Genomic DNA, 12,949 nt, shown 5'->3' on the forward strand with positions numbered 1-12,949 from the left:
TGTAGCTTAATAGATTCTGATATCAAGATCTTTAATCCATTTCAATTTGATTTTTTGCATGGCATTACAAAGGGTGCTGAGTTCATTTTTTTCCTTTTACACGTGACCATTTTTCTTCACTTTGTTGATGAGGCTTGTCTTGCTCTACTTTATATATTTTTTGTTCCTTTATTGAGGGAAGATGAACACACTGAGTTTATTTGACACAAATACCTGAGGGTTTGTCTCTGAAGTTTCGGTTCTGTTCCACTGGTTCTGTTCCAGAACCATGCTGTTTTAATTGCTATTGCTTTATATATTACCATTTGAAGTTGGGGGAAAAAATGTGCCTCCTATCTTCTTTTTCCTTAGAATTACTTTGGCTGTTGGGGAAAAGGTAAAGGTAAAGGCCCTCCCGTTGATCGTCGATTTGCTCGAGCGGGCCCAGTAACGTCTCCATTGGAGACTTTGTTGTTACTGTGTCTGGCATATCGAATACTCTCGGTAGCTTGCCGGGCTCTCCGAGAGGGGCGGGTGGAGTTTATTATTCCATATGAATCTCAAGAGTGTTTATTTTTTTGAAAAGTCTCTGGTTTTTTATTTATTGTTTGCTCACACCCAGCAGCTCTCAGGGCTTAGTCCTAGTTCTGTGCTAAAGAATCATTTCTGGCAATAGTGGGAGACCTTATGTGGTTCCAGGGTAGTATGTGCAAGGCAAGTGCTCTATCCACAGGACTATACCTCTAGACCCTTATCTGAAAATTTCTAGATGATACTGTATACTTAGGCGTATAAGATAGATACATAAATAAATTGACTGATAAATCATGAAGAAATTTGTGGTATGCAACCTCATATGGGTTTAAAAGCTAGGGTTGGGGCCGTGGAGACAGGACATATTGCAGGGTGCTTGCCTTGCATTGGTTGATCTGAGTTCAACTCTTGGCATCCTGTATTGTTCCCCTAGCACTGCCAGGAATAATTCCTGAATGCAGAGCCAGAAGTATTCCCTGAGCATCACTGGGTGTGTGGTCCCAAAACAAAAACAAAACCCCTGGGCTGGAGTGATAGTACAGCAGGTAGGGTTCTTGCCTTGCACGTGGCCAAACTGAGCTTGATCCTCAGCATTCTATATAACCCCCATCTCATCTCCCATCAGCCCCACCAGTATTTCCTGAGTGCAGAGCCAGGAGTAACCCCCGAGCATCACCATGTGTGGCCCCCCAAAACTCCAAAACCACCCCCCCAAAAATATGTGTTTGCTATTCTGCAAACTTTGAAAGAAAAGAGGTAGGTAGGCGTAGGGGTATAAAGAAACCTTTGTTTGGATAAGAAAAAAAGATATATGAAGAATAAGAAGTGATTATTCAGTGGGATTGAGAGATTCAGAAGGGGCGAGTTTAATCATCCAAAGATTGGAGCATATGCTTTGCATGCTGGAGCCTTGATTCATTCCCCAGCATCAGGTTCAACCCTCAGCATCCTATAATCCTTGAGCACTGAAACATGATATACTGCTAACCCCCAAACGAGCAATCAAAGAAATTTAGAGGGTATCGTAGCAGTAACCTTCAGAGAAACCGACTGGGTTCATATGACACATTGAAAATCGAAAAAGGGAGCATTACTTTTGTTAGAATATTCTAATTGAACTTTACATTGATGATAAAACAATTCCCAGTATCTGTTGAGCATTTACTATGAGCCCGCCTCTTTACATGTGTTATTACAAGTACATTTTAATTTGCATGCATCATTATGTTAGTTTTACAAAGAAAGACACTTGTCACATTTGTAAATGAGGGATTAAGCAAATTGAAGTTAAGTAATTTACCCAGCAAGCAGTAGAGCCAAATTTTTAATCCAGAAAGCTCACGATTATAATATAATAATTTTAGGCATAACATTTAAAATTAGGAGCACACCTTGGTGGACTTGCCTTCTTGGGGCTAAAGGAGATCACTGTGTCAGTAACCTTGCTTGATTAGTCCTGGTATAGGGTTATAGCTGATGGAAAAGGGCTGGTCAGCAGAGCCTCGGAGTTTCATCAATCCCTTCTTTTTCAGTGATTTATACTAGGAAAAGAAGACTTCCAAAATACCATTTTTGTCACTCTTACATTTGTGTTTAACCTCATAACATTAATAATTTTTTTTAAAATTTTTAAATTTTTTTAGTGAAACACCATGAGGTACAGTGGTAGACTTACAAATTTTTGTGCTTGGGTTTCAATTATACAATGATCAAATACCCATCTCTCCACCAGTGCCCATTTTCCACCACCACGGGTTCCAGTATCCCTCCCGCCCCCCATCCTTCTCATCCCATCCTGCCTCTGTGGCAGGGCATTCCCTTTTGTTATCTCTCTCCTTTTGGGTGCTGTGGTTTGCAAAAGAGGCAATGGGTGACAATCATGTTTGGTCTGTAGTCTACTTTCAGCATGCTTCTCCCATCCTGGGAGGATCCTCCCAACACCCTTTATTTGGTGCTCCCTTCTCTATCTGAGTTCCCTTTTCCCCTAGCATGTGTGGCTGGCCTCCAAGCCGTGGAGCAAACCTCCTGGTACTAATTTCAGCCACTCTTGGGTGTTAGTATCCTATTTTGTTACTTTATGTTCCCCAGATGAATGCAGTCTTTCTATGTCTATCCCTCTTAACATTAATAATTTGCATGTTCTGTTTTTATTATTTGGTGGGTGCCAGGCATTGAATCTAGGGCCTCTTGTACAAGCAAGGCGTGTGCTCTGTGGCAGAGCCAGATCTCTGGCCAATATACACTATGCTATCGCACCTTGGGCTGCGCTTGCCTCTCCTAACCTTTTTTGTTTGTTTTTAAGACACTTCTCTCAGTGCAGAGGGCTTACTCCACGCTCTGCACTCAAGAGATCACTCCTGATGGGGTTCAGGGAACCATATGCCAGGAATCGAAATTGGGTTGGCTGTGTGCAAGGCAAATGCCCTGCCCACTGCATGTCTGTCAGCCCCGGTCTCTACTAATCTTTCTTTGAGCTCTGTAGTGCCCTTGTGATCCTCGACAGTTGGTAGTAAATTGTGTGAAATCCTGCTCATGTTGCCCTGGAATATATGGTCAACACAGCTGTTTCTGTAGTTGGCCTATTAATACTTCTAAAAATCTTTTTTCTTCTGACCCTTTGCTGTTATTTCTATGATGTCATACATGTTTTATTGTGGTGTTTCGGCATTTGGTTGTGCACTCTTGGGGTCAGGCACTTTAGTTTTGGTGCTCATGCACATTCTGGTTACCATGCTTGCTGAGGGCTGTACATTTTATATACAGCAGACAGCCTACTGTATTTAGGTGGCACTGGGGAATCTAACTTCATGGGCCTGAGTGGTAGTACAATGGGTCGGGTGCTTGCCTTGCACGTGGTCAGCCCAGGTTACCTCCCTGAGCCCGGCCAGAGTGACCTCAGAACCAGGAATGAGCTGAGATCACCACTGGGTGTGGCCCCAAAACAAAACAAAAACAAGTTCTTGGCCTCACTCTTAAAATACTGTTGCCATTGAACTATCTGCTCTAAGCCCAGCTTAACCCTGCAAACCTTTCATTTATTGTTTGTTTGGGGGCTACTCACAGGGGTGCTCAGGGCTTACTCTTAACTCTGAACCCAAGAGTCACTCCTGGCAGGGCTTGGAGTATCAAGTGGGGTGCTAGGAATGGATGGAACCTAGGTCAGCTGTGTGCAAGGCACACATTGCCTGTTGTACTCTGCCTCCTGCCCCCTTCTTAAGCCTTTTGTTTATTTATTTATTTGATGGGGCACAACCAGTGGTGCTCAAGTATTACTCCTGACAGACTTGAAGGACCTTTATGGGATGCCGGGGATTGAACTTGGGTTGGCCCACATGCAAGGCAAACGCTTAACCTGGTGTACTATCTCTCTGACCCTGCATAAGCTTTAAATTTTTTTTTTTTTTTTTTTTTTTTTTTTTTTTAGTTTCTTTTTGCCCAGAGATGCTCAGGGTTACTCCTGGCTCTGCTCAGAAATTACTCCTGCTTGTGCTCAGGGGACCATACGGGATGTTGAGGATGGAACCAGGATTGGCTTCATGCAAGGCAAATACACTACTGCCTGTATTATTGCTCTGTGCTCCCCTTCCCCCCCATAAACCTTTTATAGGAAGTACTCATGCTGTTTTTATTTTGGAGCCCTGACTAGGTCACAGTTGGAGATTTAGTACTTCAATTAGATTTTCTTTACCACCCTGTGAGTAGAAATTGTTAATAGCCTACTTTTAAAATGAGAAAATTAAAGTTTCTTGATTGCAAAAATGTTTTGTTCTAAATCACAAGGCCAAAAAATACAATCACAGCTTGAATTCAACAATACTTTTGAGGGTATGGGTGGTGGGAGTGGGTGGTTTTGATGCTATGCAATTTTAGGGTTAGGGTAAGAAAGCCTCCAAAGACCAAAGAGCTCAACAGACTTGAATGCTTTGCATGATGGAGACCTGAGTTCGATCCCCGACACTACATTCTGGCACTTTGATTACAGAGCTGGGAGTAGGCCCTGGAAACTGTGGAGTTTAACTCCCTGACCCCCAGTTATAGTCAGACACTATGAGTCCTTCCTAGCAGTACAAAATTAGATAGTGCCTTGTGACTTATGTGACTGGGTAAGCCCTTGCCTGGGAACCTGGCCCAGCTCCGAGTCCTTTCAACTAAAAATAGAAAAGATTTTGCTTTAGCTTATTTTAGCCCGTGGCATCTAAGGACTAAGAAGTACATTCTGCCTTTTTCTGGAGGTGTTGGGACTTGCTGGTTTGGGGATTTTATCTCTGTCATCAAAATAGTTCGTGCAAAATATTTCAACAATCCCTTTAACCACTGTTTCAGTCTGTAAGTCTGACTGGTATTCCCATTTCTTAGAGGGTGATTCAGGATTAGAGAAATTCAAATTTATTGCCCAGTTCTTCTTAGAAGAAATAGTAGTCTGTACTCTGGAATTAGAAAACATTGACTTTCAACCCTAGTCTTGCCACATAATAGCCATTATTACTTAAATGCTCTCTCTCTGACTTCCCCATTTATAAAATTGGATAAAGAAAGGCAATTCAAAGGGCTCTTACAGGAATGAGAAGTGATTTGACATTGTCATTTGTGGCTTTAGTAGGGACTTGGTGATTGGTGGTGTTCACTTCATTAGGTTGAGGAACTGTTGAGGTACTCCTTCTAGGAAATTAAAAAATTATACAATTGGAGTGCTGACCACTTGGTTCATAGATTTTTGTCTGGTAGTAAGAGTAGAGAGACACATAAATCATATTGTAGGTCTTTCTAGGAGAATGTATTTGCTTTGTAGAGGGCCATCTTTGATTCCATGGTACCTGGCACAAATATTTGTTGTAAATGAGTAATCTGTTTTCTTTAGGAATTGGATCTTAACTGAATTGGTAATAATGGTAATAAACTTTCATTCTTTTTTCCCTTCCTTGTGGGTGGGGCATGTGATTTGGGCTACTCCTGGCTGTGCTTAGGGCTTACTCCTGATTCTGTTCAGACATCACTCTTGGCAGTGCTTGGAGCGAAGGGGAACCATATATGGTTCCAGGGGTTGAACCCACGGTTGACTGCAGGCAAGGCAAGAATCTTAATCCGTGTTCTATCTCCCTGCTATTCTCCCTTTTTGTTTTCCTTAGACTTGATTTTTGAAATCAAGTGTGACAATTTTTTTTTTTTGGTCATTAATTACTGTTGCCCAATGTTTTTAGTCATTGCTATTTTGGGGTGTGGTGGTGGTGGGGCTCCCAAGCAGTGGCCAGGGATCTGAGGGGCATTCCCAGCAGAACGCAGTCTGCTCTGTGGGCCTGACAGTTGAGCAGTGCCTGCAGCTGCCAGGGCCACCCACCTCAGTCCCCTGGTGCTGGAAGGAAGGGGGCATGTAGTATAGTGCTGTAGATCAAACCCAGGGACTCAGGGGTGCAAGTCCTTTGAGCTACCCCTGGCCACAGTTTTAGCCATTTCTTGTCTTTTTCTTTCTTTTCTTTTCTTTTTTTTTTTTTGAGGGGGTTTGGATCACTTGTACTTTAGGGCTATGCGCAACACAGCTCTTGTGTTCATAGGTCACGCTTGGTGGTGCTCAGGGAACCAAGTGGTGCCAAGGATGGAACCTGGGCCTCCTACAAGCAAATTATATACCCAGCCCTTTGAACCATGTCTCTGGCCCTAGCCAGTTCTTTTTTCTTAAGTTCTATGAATTCATCTGATTTCTAAAACTTTGTATCTAAGCTGAGATTTTTTGAGCTTTGAGTATGTAAATGACTGACTTGAAATAATGACCCTAGAAAAGATTGTCCTAGTAAGGAAAATCATCAGTTTCTCATCTCTTACGATCTTGGTACTTCAGCAAGGAAAAACAGTACCAACTGTGAGACTTTCCTTTGGGAATTTATTGAGGGCTAAGAATGTTTCTTTGTGTTCTATTCTTAGAGAAGGCAAGAATTTTAAAAAGTAAAGTTAGCTTTGCTAACACCTGGAATTTCTAACAAAGTTTCATAAAAACAGATGGCATAATAACTATCCTATTTAGTAACTCAAGTGATACTAAATAGGCTTCCAGGTTTACATTGTATCTCTTTGTATTCCCTTTAGATTTGTGGTATTCAGGCAGTTATGCCAATGAAAACACTAACCTTTATTGGTCAATTTGTCTTTGAATGGAATGATTATAACCATTTTTATAAGCGTGTAAACAATATCCATGGGAGCTTGTTAAAAATGCATCTTGGGGCTGGAGAGATAGCACAACGGGTAGGGCGTTTGCCTTGCACGTGGACGACCCGGGTTCGATTCTCAGCATCCCATATGGTCCCCTGAGCACTGCCAGGAGTAACTCCTGAGTGCAGAGCCAGGAGTAACCTCTGTGCATCACTGGGTGTGACCCAAAAAGAAAAAAAAAATGCATCTTTCTGGAGCTGTCTTCTCTAATTTGTGCAGACCTAGAAAACACGTATTTGAAAAAGCCTTAGTTGTTTATTATTTGTTGTTATTATTATTATTTTCTGTGGCGAGAGGAGACCAGGATAGTGACTGCACTTGGAAATCTGCATGCAAGGCAAGAAAGCACCTTATCTGTTGTCCTATCATTCCAGCCCCAGCAGTAGGTAATTTTGGTGACATATATTTTATATACTCTTTCTGGATAATGAGAATAATGTAAAAAGAGCAAGCTTTATGTGTTGTATTAGGAATTCTCATATTTTAAAATCAGTGGGTAGTCGAGATTCTTTAATTCCAAGATTATCCTCCATCACATTTTCCTCCATTTCATTTCATTTCATCATCCTGTTATTTGTCGATTGCCTCGAGCAGGCCCCAGTAACATCTCTTTCATCCTAGCCCTGAGATTATATTCACGGTTCTTTAGGAGAATGAGACCCATCATTGTTACTGGTATTTGGCATATTTGGTACGCCACGGGGAGTTTGCCAAACTCTGCCCTGTGGGCAGGCTACATTCGATAGCCTGCAAGTTTGTCCAAAGTAGGAATGAGATAATAAGATGTCATAAAAAAAAAGTTCTGATAAAATGTCACGCGGGATGTTCCGGGATCTGGATTTTATAGTCTCTGAGTCTTGGCCGCTGATGGGATTACACGGCGCCAGGGGGCCAGGTGGTGGGTGTGACCCCCGCCTACTGGAATTTGGAGGATCTGGATGGAAGATGCTCGACTCCAATCCGAGTAGGCTTGGAGGTCTCGGCCCTGGAACCCGCGGGGCTTTGTCCCTCTGCCAGTACCTTCATGTGTGCGGAGAGTGGTCTCAGCATGGTGGTGGCTGGTCCTGGAGGTCTTCAGCTGCCGGAGCCCCGGTCGGGGCGGGGAGGAAAGCTCAACCCGCTCCCCTCCAAGGGGTCCCGGCGAGGAACACCCAGGCGCGGGGGCAGAAGACTGCATTTTCCTACATTAAGAAAAATAGGTGGTTTGTGGTACTGGTTCACAAACTGCTGTGTGTCAGAATCAACTATGATGGTGATAAAAGTTTCTAAATCTGTAGATAAGGAGGAACCTGAGAATTTGCATAGTTAGCAGATTTCTAAATAAAGTTCCTGGTCTAGGGCTCACACCAAACTAGATTTATAGGCTTAGAAGGCACCATCTTGCACCTTCCTCCCAAACCCCCAATAAAATCATAAGGCTCCAGTTCTATTCTATTCTGGGCAGATGAGAATCATTTGCCAGGAGAGCCTTTGGGAACACTTCATAACCATATGAAGGATAGACCTCCAACAGAAGACGGGCATATATTTAGTAAGACTAGAAAGGTGGATGATATTGTCTACATTTATTTTTGGGGGAGGCGTAAGGATACCCCCAGCTTGCTTAGGGCTTACTTCTGGTTCTGCACTTAGGGATCACTCTTGTTTGGACTTGGGGCTTACAGGAGTCAAATCCTGGTCAGCTGCTTCATGCAAGGCAAGCACCTGGCCTGCTATACCCTCTCTTTGGCCTACATTTTAAAAAATCTTTAAAACTCAAGTGCATTTAGTTGCATTTTATGTGTATTAAATTTGTGTATGATGAACACTTTTTTTTGGCATAATGACATCTATTTCAAACTTCAGAGTTGTAATAAAATCCTTGGAGTTGGAGGTTATGCTGTGCTTCTCGGAGGTTTTCCAGGTTGGACACCCAATTCTTTTTTTTTTCTTTTTTATAATTTTATTTATTGAATCACCATGAGAGCAGTTGCAAAGCTTTTGGGTTTAAGTCTCAGTCATACAATGAAACACCCGTACCTTCACCAGTGCCCATTCTCCACCACCAAAAACATCAGTATACCCCCATCCCACACCCTCCTCCTACCTGTGGGGCAGATGATTTTCATATTACTCTCTCTCTACTTTGATTACATTAAATATTTTGACACCAGATCCACCATTATTATTTGAGATTTTACCCCAACACTCAGATCTGCTGAAAAGGTGACCATAGACAATTTGTTTTCTATTGCTGGAGCGATAGCACAGCGGTAGGGTGTTTGCCTTGCACGCGGCCAACATGACCGACCCGAGTTCGATTCCTCCGCTCCTCTCGGAGAGCCCGGCAAGCTACCAAGAGTATCTCGCCCGCACGGCAGAGCCTGGCAAGCTCCCCGTGACGTATTTGATATGCCAAACACAGTAACAACAAAAGTCTCCAATGGAGACGTTACTGGGCCCGCTCGAGCAAATCGACGAACAACGGGAGGTCCTTTACCTTTACCGCTGGTTAAGAATAACACATGATGTCGCATGGCTGCAGTAGTGGACACGCGATTTTGAAATTCCAAAATTTTAACACTTAAATCTGGGCTGGCGCGATAGCACAGCGGTAGGGCGTTTGCCTTGCACGCAGCCAACATGGCTGACCCGAGTTTGATTCCTCCACCCCTCTTGGAGAGCCCGGCAAGCTACGAGAGTATCATGGCAGAGCCTGGCAAGCTACCTGTGATGTATTTGATATGCCAAACACAGTAACAACAAAAGTCTCTAATGGAGATGTTACTGGGCCCGCTCAAGCAAATCAATGAACAACAGGAGGACAATTCTCTCTTATTCTCTCAAATCTGGAGATATTTCTGCCAAAACCTGCTGGGTTCTGAGATTTGTTCCTGAGTCTCTGGGATCATGGCCGTTAAGCAGCTTGGTCAGGAGCCAGAAAGGCTGTTCATGGGCAGCGACTTGGGGTCTCGTTGGAATAGGGAGGAAAGGGCCGGCTCCACCCCCATTTCGTTGAGGCCCCGTGAGACTCATCACTGAGGGCACAAACCTGACTGTCCAGTGGCATTTGGAGGATGGTGGCCACCAAGCCACGTACGGGGAGCAGGCAGAGGGACAACACCCTTTCCCCCCTGGGGTGGCCTGGCGACAGTAACCTACTGCAGGGTCCAGATGCATTTCTGCCAAAAGCTACTGGGTTCTGAGATTTGTTTGAGTCTCTGGGATCATGACCGTTAAGCTACTTGATCAGAAGTCAGAGTGACCATTCGTGGGCTACGACTAAGGCTCTTGTTGGGGTGAGGAGGAAAGGGCCTGCTCCACCCCCATCCTGGGAGGCCCCGCATGTCTCATCACTGCGGGCCCAAACCTGACTGTTCAATGGCCTCTGAAAGATGGCAGCCACTGAGCCACCTAGGGGGAGCAGGCGGAGGGACAGCACCCTTTTCCTTCTGTGGACACCCAATTCTAATATGATGTGTGAAAGTGATTTAGAATTCCTCTTTCAGTATTTTTTCCTCTTTAAGTGGAAATGTCTTTCTGTTCTTTATTTTGGAGCTATACTTTGTGGTGTCTGAGTTGCTCCTGGTGGTGCTTGAGGTGTCAGGATTGAAGCCAGGCCTTGTGCACCTGAGCTAGCTCTCTCTCTCTCTCTCTCTCTCTCTCTCTCTCTCTTACATTCTCTCCCCCTCTCCCCTCCTCTGTCCTCTCCCTCCCTCTCCCCTCTCTTCCTCTTTCCCCCCCTCCTGCCCCCCCCTTCTGTGCTCTGAAATTGATCCTAGTGGTTTGCTGCATGGTTGTGTGTATATGTGTGTGTGTGTGTGTGTGTGTGTGTGTGTGTGTAAATGCGTGGCTCTTAAAAAGCAAGGAGTTACTTTTTACTCTTCCTTAGTAGAGAATGCTTTTATCTTTGAATAAACACTCAAATTATTTTTGTTTTGGGTTTTTTATGCCAAATGAGGTTGTTCCTTCAGGAGTGACCTCTGGTGGTGTTTTCTGGTGCTGGGGATTTGCATCAAGGTTGTCTGCAATGCAAGGCAAGTGCTTTACCTCTGGAACTATCTTTCCCTTCGTTAATGCTCAAATTGAAGTTACTACTTTGGGACTGTGTGAAATTCTTTATTTGCTCTCAGTATAGTAATCTAGATTGTTGTGAAAAGAATACCTTTTCTTTTACATGTGACTACCTAATAATCATTTATACTGCTTGGGAATCAGTCCATATTATGAACTGGCTTCACAAAGGCCAAGAGTTAGGTTATAAAAAAAATACTTGACAAGCTTGCTCATATAGAAAATTAGAGGAACTACACCTAGGTTCTTTCTTTTTTTCTTTTTTTGTCCACACCCAGCGATGCTCAGGGGTTACTCCTGGTTCTGCACTCAGGAATTACTCCTGGCAGTGCTTGGGGGACCATATGGGATGCTGGGGATCGAACCCTGGTCCGCTGTGTGCAAGGCAAACATCCTCCCTATTGTACTATTGCTCTGGCCCCTACACTTAGGTTCTTAAGATCTAGTTAAGAAATAGATGGGAACAGGCAAGTCTGATAGGTTTAAATAATAGTTGAGGACAGTAATGGAAGGAACAGTTTGTTTCTCATATACATGGAGAAAGCTGAATGTTTATTGCTGGCGGAAGGAAGAGGACAGGGATACCACAGTTAACCTTAGAAGTGAAAATGAAAGTTACTTATTTTGCCTGGGATCTGGGTCTGGATTTGTTGATGAGGTCACTTTTCTTGTAACATTTTATCTCTTTGGGGAAAGAAGAGTGAAACTCCATCCTCAGAATACTTTTAGTTTTCTGTTTCTTAACCTGGGAGGTTTATTAGACTCAAGAGATCAAGACTATTTTTTTTAGAGTGGTTATGAAGGTTATTGATGATGTGAATAGTGTTTTGAGGGTATCCCTGTAATTAGCTTCATCCTTACTGTCCTTTTATAGCACTTGTTCTTCCTTCCAGCCCTGTTGATGTTTATTCTTTATAGTGAGTCAGACACTGTGTGTTACTTAAGAACCACTTAGAGAGCAGTGTGCTTGCAAACCCAGAGGCAGAACTTGTAGTAAAGGCAATGTTTGGAACTGGGATTTGGTGGATAGTTATAGAAATCTTTTGAAAAAAAATCAAAACAAAGATTTGGGTAGCAAAAAAGGTATAAAATTTCCTTATTTTGATATAACTTACTTTTGTTTTAGGCCATACTCAGCAGTACATGGGGCTTAGATCTGAATTTGTGCTGGGGTTCACTGTCTCTGCCTTCAGTGCTTGAGGTACTGTGAGGTTCTGGGGATTGAACTTTGGGGCTCCCACATGCAAAGCATTTGTTTCAGTCCTTTAATTCTTTCCTTGGAGTTAGCCAAGTGCTGAGATTTTTCTAGAATTAGTTTATATAAGGAGTATTCAAGGCAAGAAGAAGTAAATTTATTCACTGCCATGATGAAATTCTTGCCTCCTTTGGGATCTGCACCAGCAGTGCTCAAGGGACCATATTGTACTGGGATTGAACCCAGACCTCCTGCATATGGAACATGCACTAGAGCCCATTGAGCTATTTCTCTGCCCCTTACTCCTCCACTAGTTTTTAATTTTTTTAAGTTAACAGTGTCACTCAGGAAGTTTTTTCAGTTCTTTTAGAGAAGACTAGAAAATGAAAATCTTTTTTTTTTTCCCCCCATTTTGGGTCACACCTGGCACTGCACAGTGGTCACCCTTGGCTCATGCATTCAGGAATTATTCCTGGCAGTGCTCAGGGAACCATGTGGGATGCTGGGAATTGAACCCAGTCGGCTGCATGCAAGGCAAATGCCCTACCTGCTGTGCTGTTGCTCCAGTCCCGAAAAGCTTTATGTTTAGATCTCTGTGTGTGTTCAGAATAACTAAGAGGGCCACAACCTTATTGCTTTAAAAATACATGGAAATGGGTCTGGGGAATGTCTCTCTTTGGCAAACTGCCTGCCTTGCAAGTGCGAGGCTCAGCTCTGTGAAAAATATAAGATAAATTTTTAAAAAAGTGGATATTGTATATTCTTTGAACATCATGGTAGCAGGAAGAATGGTAGAAATTAAGAAAAATAAGTTTTATTTACTTTTTAATTATTTTTTTGCTTTTTGGTCCCACCCGATATGCACAGGGGTTACTCCTGGCTCATGCACTCAGGAACTACCCCTGGTGGTGCTCAGGGATGTTGGGAGACATCATATGGGATGTTGGGAATCAAATCCAGGTCAGCCTCATGCAAGGCAAATGC

The 12,949-nt window shown here is 43.3% G+C and overlaps 1 protein-coding gene across 1 annotated transcript in view; it reads left to right on the forward strand.

Annotated features, from left to right (window-relative positions):
• Positions 1-12,949, forward strand: part of NR1D2 (nuclear receptor subfamily 1 group D member 2) — a 42,224-nt gene that overhangs the window by 5,646 nt on the left and 23,629 nt on the right. The window lies entirely within an intron of this gene.

This window comes from Sorex fumeus, unplaced genomic scaffold (genome assembly GCF_029834395.1).
Source record: "Sorex fumeus unplaced genomic scaffold, SorFum_2.1 ptg000072l, whole genome shotgun sequence".
NCBI lineage: Eukaryota > Metazoa > Chordata > Mammalia > Eulipotyphla > Soricidae > Sorex > Sorex fumeus.